Source organism: Ceratotherium simum, chromosome 9 (assembly GCF_057802395.1).
Source record: "Ceratotherium simum simum isolate JZ-2026a chromosome 9, ASM5780239v1, whole genome shotgun sequence".
In the NCBI taxonomy this organism is placed as follows: domain Eukaryota; kingdom Metazoa; phylum Chordata; class Mammalia; order Perissodactyla; family Rhinocerotidae; genus Ceratotherium; species Ceratotherium simum.
This window is the reverse complement of record NC_141908.1, coordinates 17,525,663-17,551,986: the sequence shown is the minus strand read 5'-3', so window position 1 is coordinate 17,551,986 and position 26,324 is coordinate 17,525,663. Positions and strand designations below refer to the sequence as shown.

Sequence of the window (26,324 nt, the reverse complement as noted above, 5' to 3'; positions counted from 1 at the left end):
TGGGGTGAATTTATTTGTGACTGGATCTAGTGGAGGCCACAAACTAATTATTGTAACCACCGAAGAAAAATAAGGGGAATGAGGAAATGCCACAAGTATTGACAATATTTATTGTAGCATATGGCTAATGTATAAAGAGGTAATAGAACGATGTATCTCAGGGGATCATTCAAAAGGAAAATTACTTAAATTAACTTTTCAGGCAAACCAAATTATGCATTATCCCCCCTCCTGTAATGCTATACAAAGTCAATGTTTGTGAAGAGAAGAACTGGGGGCTATAAATCAAGCCTTTCATAAGAACTGTTGTGTCTGCAGGGATATTTTTTTTTTCCTCTGAGTTTTTGGCTTTTAGATTAATGAAGAATTTTCTCAGCAAATTATTAATTACTCCTTCTTGCCTATAGAATTGAGTTCACTGTAGTTATGTAGGAGTCAATGGTATTCAAACGGCGGCTTTTGATGAAGTAATCGGCTGCTTCTGGGGCCTCTTTCAGCTGCCCTGGGCGTGCTTCACATGTAAACGACTGCCAAATGGATTCTTTCGACATTCCAGCCAATTAAAATACATTTAAAGTGCAGCTGGTGGAGAGGCAAGCCCGGCGATTGTGCGGAGAACCTCAGGGCACAGAGACAAAAAACAAACTTCACGGAACCCAGCTCCGGCGGCCCAGCCAGGCATTGGGGGCCAGTGGAGAAAGTCACAAAAAGCGGCTATCTTTAGCGCCCATCAGAATCAAAGATGACACTTTGAGCACCACCTTAAAAGACACAAAAGACGAGAGCATGTTTGTTAGGGTGTCAGTTTTCTCCCCTTGCCTCTTGAATCTCGTGTTGGCCGCTTGCCCAATGCGGTGCTGCATACAAATATTGACAGAACACAGCGGTGTTTGTTAAACCCGGGCTGGGGAAGCCAGTGATTAAAACTCTTGAAGGAAGATCCGAAAACCCCAGGAACTCTCCTCAATAGCGTTAGAACATTGACCGAATGAGAGAGACAACTCTGAGTGGGCTAAGGTGAAAACACTCACCGTCCCTGTCTGCTATGCCTTTTCGGTAAGGACAGAATTTTCTTTTCTCTTTTTTTTTTCTTTTATGTGTATGTCGGTGTAGAGGAAAGAGCGTCCAATGTGCTAAGCACTCTGCTCCAGGGCTCTGATTTGCCGAGTGCAGGGTTTGCCGGTGATTTTTCCGGAGGACGTGAGGGGATGGCACTGTGTAAATAGGGCATTTCCCAGCACGTAGAATCGCCAGCGCTTTTCCAGAATTCAGAATGATACATTTTTAATGTTTGCCTCTGCTGATGTCTCAGTATCTGCTGCATATGTCCAGGTGTCCCAAGACTGATAGCAAATAGATTCCTGCTTTGAACCAATAGGTATGATGTACATGCTTGTTTAATTTCTATTTTCATTTTAAATATTATCTGGTTCATTCCATTGCCAGCCCCATGCCTAGGCATGCAAAAAATATTTTCTTCCTCCTGGGTTAATATTCAATCAGGCACGAGCATTCTGTTTCACTAAAGCAAATCCAAAATGTTTGTTTCGAAATGCCTTGCTTTATCTTGACTTTCGTTGGAGAAGCTGCTCACTTGGGAATTTGTTCTGAATCACTCTTTTCTTATACTTTAAGGAGGCAGCTGCAGTTGCACTATCTCTGTGGCCCTGCAGGCTCAATAAACACTCCGCTCTGTGGGTTGTAGTCAGATGCCCATCTTAAATTCCTGAGAATGCTAAGTAAGAGCGTGGCTGAGTAGGGGTATGGATTCCTACCCATCGATTAACCAACGAAAGACACCAAGTTCCTGATTGTTTCCTATCTTCGCCTGTCACGGTCGGCCCTTTTTGGCTTTAGTTTTGTTCATTGCAAACAAAGAATCTTGCACATTTCACAGTGAAGGATCACGTTGCAGTGTCCTGAGCTCAGTTAAATGCGCTTTATTAATCTTTAATGTGCCAGTAGCTCTGAGGCTATGCCAAGCTGAGACTTTCCAAAACTCTTCAAGCTACCTGCTGCCAAGATAAACTGTGGTAGGCCCAGAAGGGACATTTTAAGGAAACTTGCAAGAGCAAAGTTTTACCTATTAAGTTTGTCTTGATTCAATGAAAGAAATCTTAAATAAAAGGGATTTTAGAAAGAACTGCCTTAACTCTATACCCCCTGTGTGAGAGACCTACTGGTGGGAGTCCATCTCCTCACACACACAGTGGCCTGTGCTCCGTGTAGAGGAGAGAATAAGGCGTTCTACTGTATGGGTGTTGGGTTATGTTTATAAAATGGGTGCTGTGTGAATGCAGACATGTGTGAACGCAGAAAGCTTTCCTGCCTGTGGCAGTGTCTGAGCCCAGAGAAAAACAAGGCTACACATGTGGTGGGCCACTTGTCCAATGCAACCATTTCAGACATACCAAAAGAGCCAGAGATGGGCAGTGGTCACAGAAGTCCATTTGGACAGAAATGTAACTTTGTATGGAAGGAAAATGGCACAGTATACCTCAGAAAGTTGGGCACTGGAGGTGACTTGATGACTCAGAGGACAACGTGAGCCTATGTTTGACTGACCAGGTCCTGGAGAATGTAAGGCTGTAACCTCTTGCAGCTGTGGGTTGCCCACCAGGCTATCACAGGGTAAATGGTGTCATCGTCATTCCTTGGGGATGCAGATAATAGACAAAATTGACCCTACCTTTAACCACAAGCCTTGTAAGCAGAGACTTCATCTGTCAAGGTTGCTATGAGGAGAGCACTGAATTGGATTTGGGAGGACCTCCAAGGTCCTTTCTGATTTAGACTTCATGATGCAAAGACTTTGCAAATACCTGTAGGCAATGATGAGAAAAGATCAAGAGTGAGGGGTGGCCTCAATTAAGCAGGTGGTTATATTGACTTTAGAGGCCAATCCAGTCTCCTTCCTGTGGCCTACCTAGAACAGGGTTGACAAAATATGTGTCACAGGCTAAGATCTCCCTGCTAGGATTTTTTGTAGATGAAGTTTTATCAGAACGCAGCCACACCCCTTTGTTTGCATATTGTCTATGGCTGCTTTTGTGCTACTGCAGCAGGGTTGAGTAGTTGTCACAGAGACCCCAGGGCCCCACAAAGCCTGGAACATTAGTATCTGGCCCTTTACAGAAAAATCTTGAGAGGCTAGACGTGGAGAACAACGCTTCTCAAACTATCCATGGTGAAAGACCAGTTTTTTTTTTTTTAATTTTCAATCTGTTATGGACTGATAGTTTTATTAAATATGATAAAAATGTTGCCTGAATGTTGTGGTGATATCAAATTGCTACAAAATTTCTAAACATTTACTCTTACATTTTGTACTTATCTCAACACGGATCCTCAACAAACATCGTGTAGACCAGTGCCAGTCCGTGGACCACACTTTGAGCAGCTGTAGCCCCTGCTTAGTTTTGTGATCTTGTGCCATTTGTCCCAAATTTCCAATTATGCTGCTGTTCTTTCTGAGGATTGAATACAGTAAACTCTTTTCCAGATTTGGGCCTGTGCTACTGATGTTTCTCGACCTGGAAATCTCTTTCCCTAGTGCTCCCTTAGCTCCTCTTTGCTTTAGGTCTCTGCTTTAATTCACTTTGTCAAGGAGATTTTTTGATCACTCCATCTCACAATCTCCCCTCGTCTTACATCGCTTTGTCTTTATAGCACTTATTACAATCAATACTTATTTGTTTATTTGTTTATCTTCCTATTATTTGTTTCCCTATATGGTCTGGATTCAGTAACAGATAACATAATCCATTTCAGCTGGTATAAGTGAAAATGAATTTCATACTGGTTTTAGGCAGCATATTAAATCTTGAAGGAGTTGGGGAGGAGGCAGAGCTTCCGAGATAATGATTGAAACAACACAACGGATTACCGCTATGTCTCTGTCACTACACAAAGCCATGAACCAGGAAGCTGATGCCACCAGTGCTAGCTCCATGATGACACTGCCACCATCTCCTTCACCAAAATGAGCATCTTTGATTCTTAAAACACATGAAGCTAAGGACAGGATACTGGGACCTTTGCTAAAGAGGTTGCAGAATACCCAAACCTCTGGCAGGGAAAGCAGAAACAGTCTCTACCTCATGATCTTCCCTCTGACTTGCAAGTTCCACTGGGGTGGGGTGGGCGTCTCCTGGGTGAAATCTGGATCATGGCCAAACTCGAGCTATGAGAGGGTTGGGGAAATGCCATCTTAGGTTTTTAGTCTCTACTGCTGGAATGGAGTCACCAGAATCTGCTTCCATCGCCTATTGGAATATAATCTTGGTGAGGGTAGGGTCCTTGTCTGTGGACCATACATAGCATAACCTTACACCAATGCTAAGATTAGTGCCTGCACTGTGTAACATGCCCAATAAATGTTGATTATTTGAACATGTGCATGAATGAATGAATAGTATGTTCCCGGGAAGTCTGTGACTTATAGGAGGGTAGCATGTGGCACACATGAGGGAGATTCATGATTATGAATCACCTGGGAAATATCCATGGTGGGAGGGGAAAGACTACCTATAGATAATAGTCTCACTTTCAAAAACATACCTTGTTTTTCCAAATGGAAACATATCCACGTAGCTGCAGTTAGTCAGTTGGCTCAGGGATGGGAATATTCTGTTTACTACCTAATGTTCTCATTTACTGAGTGCTTATTATGAGCCATACGCTACACTAAGTGCTATATATGCATTAGGTCATTTAATCTGCAAAATATCCTGATGAAGTAGGCATTATTACCATCTACACAGGGGAAACAGAGGCTTTGAGAGGTAAAATGACTTCCCCAAGTCACAGAGCTGGTGAATAGTGGAGGCAGATTTAATCCCATGACTTTTTGAAACTCTTTTTGTAGACTCTGTTTGCACTCTTAACCTCTAATTATAACCCTGCATATACTTTATCTTTCTGGCTTTTGTTCCTTCGCCTAAGACTTTCCTGGTTTGTTTCCATCCTAGTGGCTGGTTAATTAATTGCATTATCTACTTTGTGCCTTAGCAAGGTGAAATGTAGTTATCAGAACTGAGATATCAGTACAGGTCTCTAGTCATCATTGCTGAACATAGCTGAATATCAGCAATGAATTTATGGGTCTATAGCTGAAGATATAGAAGGGGTAGGAGAGAACTAGATCTACAGTGATTAAGTGTATCAAAAAATTGCTCTTAGGGGGCCAGCCCAGTGGCATAGTGGTTAGGTTCACATGCTCTGCTTTGGTGGTCCAGGGTTCACAAATTCATATCGCAGGCACAGACTGACACACCGCTCATCAAGCCATGCTGTGGCAGCGTACCACACACAAAATAGAGGAAGATGGGCACAGATGTTAGCTCAGAGCAAATCTTCCTCAGCAAAAAGAGGAGGATTGGCAACAGACATTAGCTCAGGGCCAATCTCTCTCACCAAAAAGAAAAAAAAATACTCTTAGGACAAAAATCCTAGAAGATAGAATATTTCTCTTCTAATGGGACAATCCTCCACCCTCAAGCTTTATGTTTGATTAAGAATTTCAAGTCTTTGTGTTCTGTTTGGTTGCAATTCTACTTCACCTTATCTTCATTAAAAACAGTGATGCTTGGTAATAATTGTGATTTGTCATTTGATGAAAAAAATAAGTTGAAAATTATTTTTACATTAGAAATTTTAAAGGACTCAAAGATACCTTTGAAGAAAGAGGTTCTGACACGGGGTAGGGTAACAAAAATTACTTAACAACAATGTGTATGATGAGATAAACCACTTACAGTCCTAACCCTAGTTCCTATAAAAGTGCTAAGGGGAAAGAGAAGTACTTCTGGAATGGTGGAGTAAAGACCTCTGAAAATCTCTTCCAGAAAAGCAAGGAGAACACTGAAAAAATGATCCAAATCAATGTTTTTCAAACTTGGGAAATTAAACAAAAGCTTGCAACAATCTGAGGAGCATTTATTCAGGGAAAAACCTGAATCTCAGTAAGAACAGTGAGTTTTGTGTCATTTAACTTGCCCTATTCTCATTCCCCTCTTCCCAGCTCTGGGGAAGCCTTAAAAACCAACAGTTTTGCCATCATAGTAGCTGTGAAAACCAGTAGTATAGCAGCCATTGGAGGCGGCAAAACCTGTTTGGAGCTCTACAAAGAGCCTCATGCCCAGAGAATTGTCATGATTTCACCTGTCTGGTAGCTCCCTGGGAACTCCCACTTGTAGGTCTTGTCTTTATTTGACCTGATTCCAAACTCACTCAGTGCAAAGAACCTTTCTTCTGGGACACACGTCAAAAACAATCATAGCAATTGTTTAACATTGCAGCTGCCTGAGGCAGCAATAAGAGTTGGTGCAAACAGGATGCTAATGAAAAATTTTAAATTAAAAGCTGCGGAATGAGATGTCCATTGGGGATTTGAAAAGCTCATTTATTCTTGGAAATATAAAGGGCATGCACCTGTGCAGAGGTGCACACATTCTCAAGAAAGACCTGAGAAAACCCTGATCTCTCACCTATGGCTGGCTTTCAGCCTCTGCACAAGCAGGGAATGAAGCCTAAGGAAGAGTTATAAACATTTGACATGTTGAAGGTGTGCCCCACTATACACAAACGTCTCAGTAAAGGCTGGAATGCTTTTTGGTTCAAGGCATTCAAAAAATGTCTGCCCAGCCATTAGCTGACCACGAAGCTAAACCACACATGACAAAGAATATGGACTCTAAAGAATAGAATCAGGAAAGTCACTAAACAAATAGGAACAAAAATTACAAAAACAATAACAACAACAACAAACCATGGTTGGGGGAAATCTGATTTCCAGAGTTTCTGCATTATATTATTTTAAATGTCCAGTTTTCAAAAAAAGTTTATAAGACATTCAAAGAAACAACAATGTGTGCCATACACAGGGAAAAAACAGGCAGCCGATAGAAAATATCCTCGAGGAAGCCCAGACATTGGACTTACTAGACGAAGACTTTAGATCAGCAACCATAAATATGTTCAAAGAACTAAAGGAAATCATGTCTAAGGGAATAAAGGAAACTATGAGAAGAATATCTCACCAGAGAATATCAATAAAGAAATAGAAATTAGAAAAAGAAAGCAAAAAGAAATTTTGGAGCTGAAAAGTATAACTAAAATTAAAAATTCACTAGTGAGGTTCAACAGCAGGTTTGAGTAGACAGAAGAATGAATCAGAAAGTTTGAAGATAGGTCAACTGAGATTATTTAATCTGAAAATAGAAAGAAAAAATAATGAAGAAAAATTAGCAGAACTTCAGAGACCTGTGGGACACCGTTGAATGTTCAAACATTTGATAAGTCTGAGAAGGAGAGGAGAGACAGAAGGGGCAAAAAGAATATTTGAAGAAATAATAGCTGAAAACTTCCCAAATTTGATGAAAAACATGAATCTACATATCCAAGAAACTCAATATTTCCAAGTAGGATAAACTCAAAGAGGCCCACTCTGAGACGTGTTATAATGAAATTGTCAAAAATCAAAAAGAGAATCTTGAAAGCCAGCAAGAGAGATGTGTCTTTGTTATGTATAAAAGAGTCTCACAAATATTAACAGCCAATTTCTCATCAGAAACTGTGGAGGCCAGAAAGCATTGGGATGACATATTCAAAGTACAGGAAGAAAAAGACTGTCAACCAAGAATTCTATATCCAGCAAAACTATTCTTCAAAAATGAAGGAGAAATTAAGATATTGCCAGATAAACAAAAACTGAGAGAATTCATTACTAACAGATCTTTTCTTTCATAAATTACCGAAGGGAGTCCTTCAGGCTGAAGTGAAAGTGAACTAAACAGTAACTTGAATCCATGCAAAGAAATAACGAGCACTGGTAAAATATAAAAGACAATATATATGCATTTTTTGTTTATAACTCATTTTTTAATCCTGCCTGATTTAGAAGACACTTGCAAGACAAAGCTGTAAGTATAAAGCTATGTCGATGAACTTCTAATGTATAAAGATGTAATATGTATGACAATAAGAAGACAAAGGAGAGTAGCTATATAGGAGCAAAGTTTTTGTATACTATTGAAATAAAATAGGTATTAATCCAAGTAGATTGTTATATTAGATAACCTAGATGAAATAGACAAATTCTTAGACACAAAATACCGAAAGTCTAAACCAAATAGAAAATCTGAATAGACGTTTAACAAGTAAAAAGATTAAATTAGTAATCAACAAACTTACTATAAAAAAAAAGCCCAGGCCAGATAGCTACCTGGTGAATTCTATCAAACATTAAAAGAAGAATTAACACTAATCCTTTGCAAACTCTTCAAAAAAATAAGAGAGTAGGGAATACTTCCCAGCTCAGTCTATGAGGCCGTTATTAACCTGATACCAAAACCAGGCAAAGACTGAAGAAACAAAACTATAGACCAATATGTCTTATGAATATATAATTCATAATTCTTAACAAAATACTATAATTCTTAACAAAATACTAGCAAACCAAATCCAACAACATATAAAAAGAATTATACACCCTTACTAAGTGAGATTTATCCCAGGAATGCAAGACCAGTAATACATATGAAAAACAATGTAACACAACAACATATTAATAGAATAAAGTACGAAAACCATGTGATCATCTGAATAGATGCATACAAAGCACTTGACAATATCAAACACTTTTTCATGATAAAAACTCTCAAAAAACTAGGAATAGAAGAGAACTGCCTCAACCTGATAGAGGACATCTACAAAAAACTTACAGCTAACATTACACTTAACAATGAAAGATTTTTCCCAAGATAAAGAAAAAGACAAGATCTCTGGTCTCATCACTTTTTTGTATTGTACTGTATTTACTGTAGCTCTAGCCAGAGCAATTAGACAAGAAGAAATAAACTGCTCCCAGATTGGAATGAAGAAGTAAAACTATCTCTGCTGATGACATGATTTTGTATGTAGAATATCCTAAGGAATCCATTAAAAAATTGAATTAATAAATTCAGGCAAGTGATAGGATATAAGATCAATATACAAAAATCAATTGTATGTCTATACAATAGCAATGAACAATTTGAAAATGAAATTAAGAAAAGCAATTCAATTTATAATAATATAAAAAAATATTTAGGAAGATATTTAACAAAAGATGTGCCAGACTTGTACACTGAAAACTACTAAGTATTGTTGAATGAAATTAAAGAAGACCTAAATAAATGGAGAGATAGCCCATGTACATGTATTGGAAGACTTAATATTGTTAAGATGGCAATACTGCCCAAATCAATTTAGAGATTCAACACAATTGTTATCAAAATCTAAGCTGCCTTTTTTTCCAGAAACTGACAAGCCAATACTAAGATTTGTATGGAAATGAAAGTGAACCCCAACAGCCAAAACAATCTTCAAAAAGAAGAGCAAAGTTGTAACTCACAGTTCTTGATTTTAAAAGTTACTGCAAAGCAACAGTAATAAAAACCCTGTGTTACTGGCCTAAAACTAAACACATAGAGCAACAGAATTAAATTGAGAGTTCAAGAACAAACCCTTACATTTATGGTCAACTGATTTTTGACAAGGGTGCCAAGACAATTCATTGAGGAGAAAAAATAGCCTTTTCAACAAATGGTGCTGGGACAGGCAGATATCCACATGTGAAAGAATAAAGTTGGAACCCTAACTCACACCCTATACAAAAATTAACTCAAAATGGATCACAGACCTAAACGTAAGCGCTAAAACTATAATACTTTTCGAAAACATACGAGCAAATCCTCATGATTTTGGATTAAAAGTTTATCAGATATGATACCAAAAACAAAAGTGACAACGTAAAAAATAGTAAATGGGACTTGATCAAAATTAAAAGCTTTTGTGTTTCAAAGGACACCATCAGGTAAGTGAAAAGACAGCCCACACAATGGGAGAAAATATTTGCAAATCGTATATATGATAAGGGACTTGTATTCCATACAATGAAATATTATTCAACCAGAATATATAACGAACTCTTACTACTAAACCATAAGAAGACAAATAACTCACTTAAAAAAATGGGCAAAGGAGTCAAAGTCATTTCTTCTAACAAGATGTACAAATGGCCAATAACTGTGTGAAAATGTGCTCAGCATCATTAGTCATTGGGTAAATGCAAATCAAAAGCAAGTGAAATACCATTTTGTACCTACCAGGATGGCCATAATAAAAAAGATGAATTATAACAAATGTTGGCAAGGATGTGGAGAAATTAGAACCCTCAGATATTGCTGTTTGGAATGTAAAATGGTACAGCATTTTAGAAAAGATTTGGCAATTCCTCAAAATGCTAAACAAAGTTCCCATAAGGTCCAGCAATTCATCTCCTAGGTATACACCCAAGAGAATCATAAGCATATGTCCACACAAAAACTTGTACACAAATGTTCTTAGCAGCATTATGCATAATTACCAAAAAGTAGAAAGAACCCAAATGTCTATCAATTGATAAATGAATAAACAAAATGTGGTATATCCAAACAATGGAATATTATCAGGCCATATAAAGGAATTACGTACTAATACATACCACAATATGGATGAACCTTGGAAAAATTATGCTAAATGAAAGAAGACGGACACAAAAGGCCACATATTGTGTGATTCCATTTATGTGAAATGTTCAGAATAAGCAAATATATAGAGACAGAAAATAAATTAGTGGTTGCTAGCAGCTAGGAAAAAGGCAGATTGGGGCATGATTAGTAATTGGCATGGCATTTCTTTTTGGGGTTATAAATGTTCTGGAATTTGTTGTTTCTTTTTGGGGTAATAAAATATCCTGGAACTAGATGTTGATGATGGTTACACCTCTCTGTGAATACACTAAAAACTATCGAACTGTGCTCCTTGAAAAAGAGAATTTTATTGTATGTGAATTATATCTCAACAAATCTGTTATTTTAAAAAAATGCTAAGGGGAGAAGCCAGAGTAATTGGACACTTCAGAGTCAGGTCCACTTTACTCATTTTTGAGCGTGAGGCAAGAGTGCAGATACAGGTCCACATGCCCCAAGTCAAATATTTTAAAATTGTGAATGAAGCAAACACAATCTTAAATATGTTCTATTCTCCTGCATTGACAAATATACCCTTGTCCAGAAACAGTTTTGTACTGTTGGCTATGGGCCGTCAGCAAGGGCTTTAAGAAGAAGAGTGATGTGATCATATTGTCATTTCTGAAACAGCCTGTTGGTAGCCCTGTCAAGGTGCAACTAGAAGAGAGCCTGGGGATAGTAGTTAATAAGCTATGGCGATGGTCCTACCAGAAGTCGGGGAGGACACAATATTATGTCATAGCTATAGCTATGACATAGCTCCATAGCTATGGAGAAGGTGTAACAGATTCAACAGACATTCCAAAAGCTGGATCAGCTGAGATGGGTGTGGAGGGGGAAGGAGGGAGGAGAGAAAAGGGAAAGAGGCCAGCTGACCTTTAGAGCTTCAGTGACTCAGGCTGGTGACATTATGACCAAAGAGAAAAAAGAAGCAGCAGGTGTTAATGGGAGTGGAGGGATCTTGAGAACTGGGCTTTGAGTATGTGAGGCTGAGGTATCTGTGGGACATCAGGTGGAAGTGACCAATTAGCATTTAGCAGCACACGCTTAGAGCATAGAAACGAGGTTTGAGTTAGTAAAATGATTTAGAAGTCATCAGAATTATCAAAATCCCAGGAGGGAGTAAGATTCAATAACGGAAGAATAAAAGAGTAAAAACCAAATGGAAAGAGACACAATAGAACAGTACCATTAATAATCAGACTCTGAAATGCTCCTACTAAACTACTAAAACACATGAAAAATATAGTATCGTTCACAAGAAACTTTCGTGTTGTCTAGTAGAGTCTCAGCCATGTGGTGAGCTTGATGATGTTGGTTAGAAAATGGTAATTATAATATGATGCATAACCAGTAGCAGTTGGGAAGAACACCCCAAATCAACTGAATCATAATGGAAAAACACATAACTGAACTTTTAATTTATATATAACTTATAGGTTATATATAAAAATATATATAACTAAAAACATATGTAACTGGCTATAGCTTTTCTGGTTATGATTGTTTTTGCCCGATAAACTATGTTTAAAAGAAGAAAAACAGGCTGTTAATTGCCTTGACTAGATGATGATGCTATTTACTGTTGCTATAGGATTTATACCTTGAAAGGACTTCAGAACCATTAATTAGACATTCCTCATCAGCTCTCTGCATTAGGCGTTACCAGCATGTTTGCGTTCCTGCTGCTGCTGCCATTGCACCACTGGCTGTAATTTATGACAGATTATGTGATTTGAGTTTACTGGGAAAAGCATTGAGAGCTGAGAACCTGCCTAGTTTTGGTTATTGAAATGGCATTGATTTGAGTTTGGTGTTGCAAGGTTATTTGTTTGTTTACTGAATGAGTAAAATTTGCATGTTTTCGCTGGCTTAAGCTGTTGTCTGAAACACCCTTCTGTACTTTGGTTGGCAAAACACAGGGCTATTACTATTTCCTGTCATCCAGGCCTAGTCTCAGGAGTCGCTATGGACTTTCATATCATCACCGGGAAATGGCCCAACATTTGGGCTGTGCTCTTGTTTCTTTGGTTTCACTGGGATTTAACATTCCTAAGAGAGGCAGGTATTTGCACAATAGGTAATTGGACTTAGTTGGAACATGGAAAGGCAAGAATGTGAAAGTGTTAATCAGGTTTTTAATCTTAAATTAGCTGCAGTCACATATTTTCAATGAACTCTGAAGGAACTAGATTTGGGCCAAATTTTCAAGGAGATAAAGACTGTATGCCTCTCCATTTCAGATCTACCAAATGTTCAGATCCTCTATTCCATCTTGGCTTCTAGAGATTCTATAGGAGGATTGACTGTAACCTCCCTCTATGATTTATATGCCAGAATATTTTATGTCCTTATCTGCATCCTGTTGTAATACTCTGATTGGATATGGAATGAGTTGCTATGAGGTAGGCTATCTCTTATCTTGACGTTGGGAGTGTAAGTTGGTTTAGCTTTTATGGAAAGCATTTTAGCAACATATGTTAGAGTATTTTAATCTATTCTATTCTAGTTTTCTAATTTAATCTATTCTAATTTAATCTAATCTAATTTAATCTATTCAGAAGAGATAATAGTGATATGTACAAATATCTACTTATAAAAGTATTCATTACTATATTATTTATAGTGTTAAAATATGGAAAACATCTCCATCAATAAGAGAATTTTCAGATAAATTATACTCTAGAGAGCTCTTATAAATCAACAAGAAAAAGATTACTATCTCAATAGAAAATGGTTAAAGGAAATGAAATATGATTTACCAAGCAGAAATATAAATGGCAAAGAAGCATTTGAACAGATGTTCAATCCCATTAGAAATTAACATGATACAAATGAAAATGAGATATTATTATTTTACCTATTATTAGCAAAGATTAAACTATCCTCATTGATGAAGAGATGGAAATCAGGCATTCTCATTTACTCTTGGGGGGAATGTAATTGGGACAAATTTAGGGGGAAGCAATTTGGGTGGGAGAGAGCATACTTTTGACTCAGCAATGCACTTCTAAGAATGTATCTTAAAGAAATAATCAACAAGATTACAAAGAATACGCATAGGATATTTATCACAGTAACACTTATGCTAGGGAAAACTGAAAATAATCCAAAGTCCACTGGTAGGTGATTGTTAAATAAATTATAGTACAACCACACAATGCAATAGCGTGCAGCCATTAAAAACTCATGTAGACCTAGCTGATAGGAATGATGCCTATGACATAGTAAGTGGAAAGTGTAGGCTAAAAATAAATGTGTATCATGAACTCATTTTTAAAAAGCTACATCTTTATCTACATGTATGTGTCTGCATACAAACAAAAGTTTGAAAGTACTTCCACTAAAAAGAGAAGATAATTTTCACTTTATCATATATTTTAGGTTTGCTGAATTTGTTGTTAATTAATATATTAATACAATAATCAGTAAAATGCAGCTTTACCATTAACCATTGTAATGATAGAAATAAAATGTTATATCCATAAGATGAAATATTATATAACTGTTTAAAAGAGTGATTTGAAAAATAGTCAATTAAATGATGCTAAATAAAAAATAATTACATAGAAAAAAGACTAGAAGGAACTGCATCAAATGTTAACAGTGTTTATCTATAATAAATACCTATGACAAGAATTACAGCCATAGCCAAATTATTTGTCATAAATATCTATTATTTTCATATTGAGAAAAAAGTTTTTAAAACAATTTAAGAGAGTTATTTGTATTGTGACCAAGTTCTCCATACCATCTCTATTTTTAGGTGTCACAGATCAGAATGCCATAGTTACATCTAATAACACACACACAAAAAGTATATGTTGTACATAGCAGATGTATGTCATAAGCCAATTAAAAAATTCTTATATGTGGAAACTTCTGTAATAATGGATACTGTAGACACTGTGGCAGAGAGATTTTTAGTTATTGGGTCTTCTGGAGAGTTATGGAGAAAGGTCATATATACACTTAAAACACGTCCTCACATTTAGTAAATAATCCACACACTTGGGTAAATGATAAAAACAAATTAGGAACCACATTATTATACTATTTGCTTTTTTAGAAAGAGGATTTGGAAAATTTGGTAGAGTGTATTTTTTTCCAACCCATCCAAAGTAATTTAATAATTTAGCTGCCCCCTAACTGAAATTATCTTAAGTTGACTTAGTCCTATGAACCTTCTTTATCACCTTCTTAGAATATCTTCTTTGGTTTTCACAACAATCCTGTGAGGCAGGCAGAGCAAATATTTACATTTTACAGATAAGAAAAGAGCCTCGGAGAGGTTCAATACATTGCTCAAGATCTCAAATTAGAACATTGAGAAGCTGGGGTCTGAACCCAGATTTTTCTAGCAATCCAAGTTAGTTCCAGTTATTACCAGGACTTGAATCTGAGTTTACTCCACATCCAGTTGATTTTCTATACCGTACCATTCTATTCTTCTCCCAGAAGCTTACGATGCCTTGAATTGAACTCAGATTCATTTTCTAACAAGGCACCAGTGAACATTGAGGAAAGGAGAATTCTAGATAAAGGAATGGCTATGGTAAGACATCTGCCAGGGGTAAGGGGTTTAGGGTTAGAGGAAGAGGGGTAGGGTCTCAAACCCAAAATGTTGGAAAAGACCATACAGGTGATAGAAATAATGGAAACCTGCCGGGAGTGAGAAAAACAAAATCAATTGTATAATAATCAATGGAACTGCTGCTGGATTTCATTGTGGTAGAGGCAGCAGGGGCTCGAGAGGATGTGGGTGAACTGGAGAGCGTGTCCTGCTGGATGTCTGAAGGATGTAGCTGTTACTTAGCACCAGCAATCGTTGCCAAAAAGGAGCTAGCTCTGTGTTTTATTTTTTTAAATTATTTAACAGAAGCTGGAAATTTGATTTTTAGGTAAAATTTCCCCGTTTTAAATGCTAGCATTAATTTAAAAAATGCTAGCATTACTTAAAAAATAATATTTTATAGGCCGACTAAAATATATCAATAGGCTGTCAAAGACTCTCAAGTTGCTGGTTAGTGATTTCTAGGACATATTTTGTCTAAGGGTTTACCAGGCTCCTGACTGATCAAATTCAGTTTCTGTTTCTTTGATGTCTTAATTATACCACTGTGATTCTTGACATTTATCCTTACACATTTAGGAAAACATCTCGCTTTCATCTTCAGACCCACCTAAGCCAGCCACCCCGACCCTGGTTCTGTCTCACATTCTTCTGAGAGATTGAAAGGGAAGGTTGTGCCTGAGAGGATATTCCCAAGCATCCCCCATGAACAGTTTACACAAACACTGTTGTATGTGAGCGCCAAGGAATGGCCCTCAGGGCTTGGGAAAGATGCTTTAATTAAGTTCCATTTTTGCCTTTAATTATTGTCTAGACTAGAATTTTTTGCAAAACTGTAAATGTATGGGTGGTGGCGTGGTGATACAAATCACTCAAATTTTCTTTGCCTAGAAGAATCTAATCAGAAGGTGCCAAGGAAAGGTCAAAAGATGTATGAGCAATGGTGTAACTCGCCATGTTAAATCTGCAAACTGGATTAAACATTTGACTACTGCCTTGACCTGAAATTGGCAAAGACATATGTCCTCCTAATTCGGTAAGGAGTATCACAACAAAGGCAAAAAGTACACAAATCTGACTCTTTCTCTCTCTTCACACACACACACATACAGAGACACACACACATACACACACAGTTTAGTCTAGTGAAGATTCTGATACATCTTTGGGGGCATCTGGTCTTTGGAGAGAATTCTCTTCATAAACCATCTTGGGGCTAATTTATAATCTTTAAGTATGTAATGTTTTTCTATTTATAGCATGTTTTAAATAATGATTCTTTGTAGAACATTTTAAAGAGATCACAAAGTATATGGAAGAGGATAGAAAATTACATATAATCCCATCACCCAGAGACACTCACTGTTATAATTCTGGCGTATACTCTTCTAATCGTTTGGCTATGCTTTTATGAAAGACAGACAAGTGAACCAAAAAAATCCCCCAAAAGCAAACTCCTAACTTTATAGGAAGAATTTGAATATCAAGAATTAGATTTTTGTAGTAAATTCATTCTACATAAGTTAAGCCACAGGAAAAAGTGCTGAGAGGTGAGGCCACCCAAGAAGGTCAGAATCCAACTCGTAAGAGGGGAGAAGGAGCACTTCCTCGCTACATTTGAAGTGCATTTGACTGAAGGGATAAAGACCAAGAAGGACAGAACCATTTGGGGCATTGGATACAGTTGACAGGTGAGAATATAGACGAGACACATATGAACCCAATTTACAGCTCCTGTGAGAAATATAGAGGATTCTTACAAAGAACATATCAGTCCACTGGCTTTGAGTGGGAGGAATTCTTGTACTAATCCAGCCTGAAGCACCTTCCATTAGTCGCTCTATCTCCAGTACTTTTTGCCTAATCAATCATCATTTACATAATGATTTACATAAAATAATTTACATGAAAGCAACAAAATCTAAAATATTTTGAGTGCTCACTACATGTATGTTTGTATACAATGGTTAGATGTATACATATTATATATGTACACTTATGTACATATTGTCTCATTTAATTTTTAATAACTTTATCCAGATGTCATTCACACACCACTCAAAGTGTATAATTCAGTGGTTTTTAGTATATTCATGGATTTTTGCAACCATCACCACTATATAATTGTAGAACATTTTCATCACCCCAAAAAGGAACCCTCTACTTATTAGTAGTTGCTCTCCTTCTCCCCAAACCTGCTAGTATATTCTAGGGGTATATTCTGACCCTTACGAGATATATGATTTGCAAATATATTCCCCCATTTTATGGCTTGACTTTTCATTTTTTTGATGGTGTCCTTTGACCCACAACAATTTTTAATTTGGATGAAGCCCAGTTTATCTATTTTGTTCATTTGTTTCTTTGTTTCTTGTGCTTTTCTTTATCATCTCTAAAAATCCGTTTCTTAATCTAAGGTCATGAAGATTTACTTCCATGTTTCTTCTAAGAGTTTTATAGCTTTAGCTCTTATATTTAGGTCTGTGATCCATTATGAGGTAACCTTGGGGTATGATGTGAGGTCGATAGGGGTCAACTTCATTCTTTTACAAGTGGATATCCAGTTGTTTCAGCACCATTTGTTGGAAAGACTGTTAGTTCCCAAGTTAATGTCTCATTTACTTTTCACAATATTCCAATGAGGTAGGAGTTATTGTCCCTGTTTATCAATGAGGAAACTGAGGCTCAGGGAGGTTAAGTGACTTGCCAGAGGCAGGCCCTGAAGAATTTCAAGTAAGAAGTGGAATTTAATTGGACACCAAAGGCAAGATTCTTTCAGCAACACCAAATTGAGCATCTATTATATGCCAGGTTGTGGTAAAACAAACACACACAAAAAGAGTACTCATCATTTGATGCCTTTACATTTTTTTTCAATTAAATATACTCTTCCTGAGGAGCCATCAGTGTTGAGAGCTCCAGGGCTAGGAAAGATAAATAAGCACAGTTCTTATTTTTAAAAAGCTGATAATAATACAGTAGAAACAGGAAATTTCCTACAATAGGATGGCCATAAAAGTCAATATTTTTGGTCAAAGCAACAGCTTAAGGAGCCGCAGTTAGGGACTTGGAGAGTCAGCAGGAGACTGGAGACCAGCAAACAGATTGGAACAGAGGCAAGTCCAGTGGCTCAGAAGCCAGAAGCCAGGGACTGTCTTGGGCAAAGGCAGTAAGGCCAGGACATGACAGCCATTGCAGAACCCCACTGTAGACACTGTGAGTGAGCCTATGTCCCCGAATCTTTGCATCAACAAGTTTAGATCCAGGACCAGGTAGGAGCATCTGGCTGGCTGGCTGAGCCTGAGTTGTGTGCCCACGTTGTGTGGGCAGGGGCCGAGGGGCATTCCATCCTGTCCTCATCACATACATTGAGGAAGCCTCCAAAATAACACAGGGAGTGAATGCTGGCAATGTCCACTCCCAGGACAGTAGAGAAACCACTCTTCTCTCTGCTATTCCAATTGCTTTCGTTGTGTTGATGAGCCACACAACCAAACTGTCTCTGTCTTATTTTTAGTCCTCTCAATATTTCACAGGACCCCTTTTCCTCATGAGATTATGATCTCCCTGTGGTTAGGAACTGTGTTCTATACACCACTACTTTGCAGCTCTCATTGCACCTTGAATACAGGCTTATAGGATGTATTTTCAAATTGCTGTTGCTTCCTAGAATACCTCAGGGACCACGATCAACTCTTTGTAACCCATATGTGGATTCTCCATAGCCAATTTATAATCTTAAGTCTGATTTTCCTTCTGGCCCAAAATGATCCTAAGGACCCTGCCCCTACCATTGGTTGGGGATGCACAGAGGGTGTTCACCCACTTCAACATCAGCCTAGTTCAAACAAGAGGCTGAGGGTGGTTGGAGATGGGTGGGCTCTGTTAGGGGAAAATTGTGGACCATGTCACGTCTTTAGCCTAGCCCATCCATTTCTATTAATATTGTCTTCGTTTTGAACTTTCTAACTCTTTAAGGTAGTTCTTTTTAGGGCTTCTTTTATCCATCAAAATTCTGTGGAGTGTTGGGTTCTTTCCCTTGTTTATCATCACAGGCCAGAACTGGTTGTCTTTTCTGCTTTGCTAACCCCAAGGGAGATGAGTGGAATCCCCCAAATAGCTGAGCTCTGACTCACAGCTTTGAGGACCTTCTCCCCTCGGCTTCTCCTAGCTCCCTTCACTACTTTCCATGGTTTGCAGAGCCCTGAGGTCATGGGATCCACTCACAATAAACATATCTGTGGCTGCATCGCAAACTAACATCAGCTTCTTATTTTAATCATATACATTCAGGGTGAAGCCTGCTAGACACCACAAAAACCATTAATTTGTTGTGGTGTCATGTTTCACTGTAGTTTTTCTTGTCCTTGGAACTGCTGGCTCTGATGTTTTCTGACTTCTCTGAGAAAGTAGATGTCCACCATTCATCTTTGGAAATAACGGTTTTCCTAAGTGACAGGAGGCAAGAAGAGCCAAGGTTAGGAAAGATAAAAAGTGCAGTCATTAATTTGTAAAAAGTTCACAAAGCCTGCGTGCTTATAGGTATTTTCCTCTCGGGCAGCAATCATTACCCCTGATTGAGTAAAAAAATATATTAGATGGGTTTCGATGGTTTGGACTATCAATGTTGTTCGTTAATGGTTGGCTAACATGTGTAGCACCAATATCAATCCTATACCAAATTGCACCAGCCAGCTCCCCTTCTTCCCCAGCACATATACCCTTGACCAGCAGCTGCACTGCCAGCCTTGTTCCTACTTGCTGCGGCTCATGGAGAAGGTGGGGAGAAGGGAAGCTAGTCAGGGCACACAATGATGTGTGTTGTGTTGATGTTGCAGGGAGACAAAGTTGTTTTGTGATGGTGGTGGCGATAGGAGAACTGGGTGGGAGAAACATCTCTTATTTATTAGAATTTGAATCCAAGGAGAAATAGAAGACATCTCCAATTGTAAAGCTTTAAGTAATATCCTCTTTGTATTTAGAGTCCAGACTGATGGAGAAGATCCTACACTTGATAACTTGTAATTTGGAGTTCCATTCTTGATAATTCTTTACTCCATTAAGACAAGAACCTTTCCAATACCATCTCTGCCTGGAAAGAGATGGAACTCTAAAGTGGGGGGGGAGTGTATGGAGGGTGAGGGAGGGGTGGAGGTTTAAGTTTGTTATTCTCCATGACTCTTTTAGGCTTATCTTCCCTCTCCTGGCGGCTACTTTCCAGACTTCATGTACCAGGTAACTATCCCCTGTCCTGTTTTTCAGAACTGCTATGTGAATCCTGATGATAGGATTCCATTAATACTTATTGAGCACCTACTGTGTGCCAGGCACTATTCTAACAGCAAACCATAACAACAGCTATTGCATTAGTGTTTACCATTGTGTCAGGTGCTTTGTGCATCTTACCTTATTTCCTTCTCAAAAAGATGACCATTTTGCTGTTGGGGCAATTGACGCTCAGTGAAGTTGAATCGCTTGTCCAAGGTCAAATAACTAACAGGTGGTAGAGTGAGATTTGAACTCAGGTCTGTTTGACTCTAGACCCATATACATTACACTAATTTTTAATATGCTTTCTTGTCCTGCTTTTAAGGTGTATGTTGCATTTGAACAAGGGGAGGGAGACACATGAAAAACCGAAAATTTATGGGACCGGCCCAGTGGTGTAGTGGTTAAGTTCTCGTGCGCTGCTTTGGTGGCCCGGGGTTTGTGGGGCCGCTCATCAAGCTGTGCTGTGGCGGTGTCCCATATACAAAGTAGAGGAAGATTGGCACAGATGTTAGCTCAGTGACCATCTTCCTCAGGCAAAAAGAGGAAGATTGGCAATGGATATTAGCTCAGGGCCAATCTTCCTCACATACACACACAAAACACTGAAAATTTATGAGAATAAATATCTAACAGCAAGTCTGACAGAGTGGGGAAGATTTGGCAGCTGAGGGGGCCCTGTGAATGCTATAATCTCAGAGCCTGGATTAATACTTTTGGTTACTAAGCTCTGTCCTCTTTGGTCCCGTCTCACTGGCCTCGAATGCACAGGCCGACCCTCTCCAAGTTCTTCTGGTTCCATGTATCTTTCAGACCTCCATCCACTCAACTGAGCATCAGAATCATGTCTCACAAATGGAATCTCTGAATTCCTGCTGCCAACATCTCTCTCTACTAAGTTTAAGCAGCTGCTCCTGATTTGGGTAGCTGCAGTTCTCCCTGTGAGCACTACTGTTTGTATTACCCAGTACTTTAAGGATGACACTTAATTCCCTTTTGCAGACCTTTGCGGATCAGGTTCCTCCCTGGGTTTGGGGAAAGGAGAGCAAGATAGGGAAGGCCCATACCCTGAGAATCTGGATCGGTGAGACACCCCACTAAGACCAGCCCTTGAATCCGTCTCAGACCTGTGCTAGATCTCAGTGTGTGTCTAAGGTAAAGTTGAGGGAGAGCAATCAGCAGTAGAGTGGCAAGTTCATCCTTTCCTGACTTTATGGGGCTCTGTTCTCTCTTGACATCCACACTGCACTCTGGTCCCAGGCTAGTGTTTTCATTCTTCCTTAAGGCCACATTAGAAAAGAGAAACTAAATCAGGAAAATGTGTGCCTTGTTTTTATGTTGATTGACTACACCAGCATATTAAAAGGTATTTGTGTGGAAACTTGCAGACTAGGAAAAGTGAATAATTTCACAGTAGAGTGAAATCACCTGTAAGATTTTGAGGATGGTGCTGCAATTGAGAGAACATTTCTTCATAAGGTTGCCATGATCTCACTAGCTGTGGGAGTAAATAATTTCCTCATTTAGAAATGTGGGAGTTGAGCCCAAAGAAAGAGCTGAATGATTAAGTGAGTGATGGTCTATGTCTGCCTACAGTTAAAGTTCTCAGCTGAAGGCAGCTTTGATTGAATTGGAGTAGTAACTCAGTTGAATTGCCAAGCCTCATGCTTCTGCTGTGTGACACATGGGTCTAGCCCACAACCCCAGCTGAAGGTTATGGCACTTCCAGGGTTTTGAAAAGAGCCTATTTATAAAACTGTGATGATAAAGAAGATGGAAAATATGGCAGATGGTTGTTTCACCAATTTCACTGATCAAACTACTCCTCATGGCAACTCAGCACTACTGAGGCACTCATCACTCGTTCAAAAACAATTAAGTACCTACTGCACGCCTGATATTGTGCTAGTCATTGGAATGGTTTTGTGAATATGAAACAGTCACTGTCTTCAAAAAATTGCAATCAGTGGGACCTTAGGAAAAGATAAGACATGAGCCACATTGGCCCAAAATCTACAGACAGGGAGCTATAGAGCCAAGGGGATGGACATGGAGACTTTGGTGGCACAGGCAGGAAACCAGTGCTTTCCAGGACTGGGAAGAGGTTGGGAATAGGGGCTACTATTTACCTAAGTCATCTTGGTAATCCTGAGTTTAGAGATTTGAGGAATTTTAAAACTTGCACATGATGTAGCAAAAGGAGTGCCAGACCCAATGACCAGAGAACTTGAGATCTAGTCACTACCAGAACTGCACCTACTCCCCTCCCTTCAACATTCAGCTTGGAAAAATAATCAAAACACTCTGTGGCTTGGTTGTCTGATCAGTAAAATGATGATGATAATACTGTGCTTCCTTGAAGGTGGAGGGCTGGATCGCCTGATCTCCGCAATTTTTTTCCAGTTCTCAAGTCTATGATCTTATGATTTCTGCTTTTCTCTGTAGATAAAGGCAGCACAAAGGCTGATTTTTGCAGAAGCGTTATTTGCTAAACTAAACACAGTACCTTCCCCTGGACATTTGGACAACAGTTAACTAATCAATAGGATCCTGTGCTAGATGTTGCTGAGTTCACTTGAGTCAAGTCCTTAAAATGCTTTGCAGCTTTAAGAGAAAGATTATTTGTAGAAATTTCTGCCCACTATTTAACCATCTGAATTTATTGATGAATTAAAGGTGATGTTGTAACAGTATTGCCTTTAAAGGATATTTAAAATGTATTTGATAAATGAGATAGACTCATGTTTGTTTTTGAAAAATTCTCTGTTTTGTTTCATAAAAGTGATGGTGGGTTAAAAAGTATCTGTTGAGTGCCTACTATAAATGGAGAGGAGAAAAGGAGTAGATAGCATTCTTTTTGTTTTTAAGAACCTTATCATTTATTTGAAATGAGGCATGCATCTGAGAACAATTACAGAGCAGCTTGGCGATACGTTCTTTAATATGCTTTGAATTGAAGGCACACATTCCAATTGTTGGCAGAGTAAAGGAGAGAATAGAGAAGGAAAGATTATGTTGAGTTTTGAGTCTTGAAGGACCTGATAAAATGCTTTCCCAAGGCAGTCTCTAATATTAAAATTCATTTTAAAGTCTTAAAACCAGAGCTGGACACGTGTTGTAGCCAGAGGACAGGCTGTGGACTAATCCCTAAAATTGGGAACATTGGGTGCATAAGAGCAAGAGGGGAGAAGTGAGAAAACTTCCCCTGGAAAAGCCTGATGTAAACCAAGTACTTTAAACTCATTACTGTGAAAATTCCACGTGGTAATGTTCTTTCCCTATTACTAATCAGGAGACTGAGGTTCAGAGAGGCAAGGTAAATTTTTTCCCAGCTAAGGGCCAGGGTCAGACTTGTCCATAGGTCTACCTGGATAAAAAAAATCTCAGTGTGAATGGTGACAAATGATACAAAGAAAATTGAATGCAGGTCACCAGCTCATCCTTATATAGTTAACGAAACTCAGTGATAAAATAATAATTAGCTGAGATCGCTAGCCACTCCAACTCTACTGGAAGCAATGGAAATTTAGATAGAAACTGCTCAGGCAATGGATTCCAAGCCTGGGAGACAACCAGTCTGTGCTTCTTATTCCCTCAGTAGTTTTTATAAAGTTCTTTGGCCAGAGGGAAACTGCAGAACAACTTGAAAGCTATATAAAGCAAATGTGTAATGGTGTTGGCAGTGTTCTGAAAGTAGCTACCAAGAATGCATACTACAGGGAGGAAGGAAGAACCAATTTCTGGCCAAAATCCATTTTGAATGGAAAAGCTTTTAATGGATGAATTCTCCACCAATAAGTTGCTGCTTTCCATTTAATAGTCATTATTCACTATTTCATTTGTAAATCTTTCTGCATGTACGTATGTGACTACTTTGGGAGGCAGTGGAGACTTATGTTTATGAATTATGTATTCTCCTTTCGTTTTTTTTGTGTGTGTGTGAGGAGGACTAGCCCTGAGCTAACATCCAATGCCAATCGTCCCCCCACCTTTTTTTTTTCTTGAGGAAGAGTGGGCCTGAGCTAACATCCGTGCCCATCTTCCTCAACTTTATATGGGACGCCGCCACAACATGGCTTACCAAGCGGTACATCCGTACACGCCCGGGCTCCGAACCTGCGAACCCCGGGCCGCCGAAGCAGAGCGTGCACACTTAACCGCTTGCGCCGCTGGGCCGGCCCCTGTGTTCTCCTTTCTTAAAGAGGGAATAACTATCTGCCTAAACATTCTGTACTCTCTTCTCTTGCCTTGTGATTATCATTTGTTATATTTAATATGTAATATTTATATACATGACTTGCTCTGTTATAACTTGAGAACTTGGTTTTCCCTCTCTGTCTTGCCTTATTAAGAATTACATAGGTGAATCACAGTCCTTCTACTTTATTATGTAAATACAGGAACCAAACTTTATGTGCTCATCAGCTGTCCTTCACAGCTTTTGTAAAACAGTGAGTCACTAAGCCATTCCTGAGTAATCTTGCAGACTTGTCAGATCAAGAGACCAACTCCTTCAGGCCATACCCTCCCATTCAGATTTCTCCTTCTCCTGATTTCTGAATATGCCTCCAGCAGTTGTTCCTGCCTGTGGGCCATGAACTCCTATGAGTGGGAGAGAAATGCAGAGTTATTGCAAAGGGTGTATAAATTCATATGGACCCCAAGCAGCTATCCGTGTACTACTATTTTTCAAAAGTATATAGAAGTATGTTATATGTGTGTGTGTGTGTGTATCTCTGTGTAGTATAATGAATTAATGAATTACGTTGATGTTTTTAAATGTCACTGAACTCATAGTAAGTTTAATCATAATCTATCTGCTGAATCAGCAAATGGTAAAATCACAAAATTATCACATGGAAGGTTGTAACAGTTTTTGAGGTTGAAAAAGGAAACCTCATAACCAAAAAAATATGGTTTTATGGTCTACCTCAATTCTGTTTAAAGTACTTGTGCCATTCACCACCTGGAGTATGAAATTACCAAACTTGATTGACTTCCTTCCCTTCATCTTCCAAAGCAAAGAAATGAATACTGAAAAAGTTAATTTCCCCCAATATTTACATATGTCCCTTTTTTCTTTTTCTAGTCTCATTGTATTGACTGGAAATGTTTTGTTGATATATTCTTTTATTGTCCCAGATGCAAAGATGAATGATGGTCATGTTTTACTATTTACTGTGTTTAGCTATTAGTTTTAGATGGAAGTTCTTTACCATGTTATGGAAGTCCCCTCCTATTTCTGCTTCACTTTGAATGAGCAAAAGTCAGGAATAGATGCTGAATTTCACAAATGTCTGTTTAGCATCTGTATAGTTATCACAACACTTATCTTGTTGATCTAGTGTTGTGATAGATTAAATCATAGCAAACAATTCTTGTTTATGATTCCTGCTTTTTAAAACTGCAGGTCCTGGTTAGTTACACTTTAAGAATTCGTAAATATCATCACCATCACCACCATCCGTAGTTTTACTTTTTTATTAATGGCTAGCTTCATCAAATTTGTGCAAGTTTCACAAAATTAATTTGGAAGGCGTTCATCTTTGTCTTTGTTTTAGAAACTGTTTACGTAGGCAAGACAGTGAGGCACAGTCATTGAGCCCATGGGCTTTGGGGACATACACAGACCTTGGTTCAAATTCTGGGTGGTTCAAGTGCCGGTTTTATAACATTGGGCAAGTTATTTAACTTGTCTAAGCATCAGTTTCATCGCCTATAAAATGTAAACACAAGCACCTATCATATGGAGTTTTTGTGAGACTGATTGAGATTATATAGGCAAAGCCCTTATGACAGCTCCTGGCTCATTGTAAGCATTAAATAAATGTGGCTGTTAAGATAATGATGATAAAATTGGTGATGCTGATATTATTATCACTGCATGGAAATTATCTTTTCCTTGAAATCAGTTGTAACAATGGAATGGT

At 38.5% G+C, this 26,324-nt stretch overlaps 1 protein-coding gene across 3 annotated transcripts in view; it reads left to right on the top strand.

Annotated features, from left to right (window-relative positions):
* Nucleotides 1–694: 694 nt before the first annotated feature.
* NCKAP5 (NCK associated protein 5) overlaps nt 695–26,324 on the top strand; it is a 906,791-nt gene continuing 881,161 nt past the window's right edge. For all 3 annotated transcript variants that reach the window (XM_087435078.1, XM_087435074.1, XM_087435077.1), the window contains exon 1: nt 695–1,056. The gene's annotated coding sequence lies outside the window, so the exon portion shown is untranslated. The remainder of the gene's footprint in view (nt 1,057–26,324) is intronic.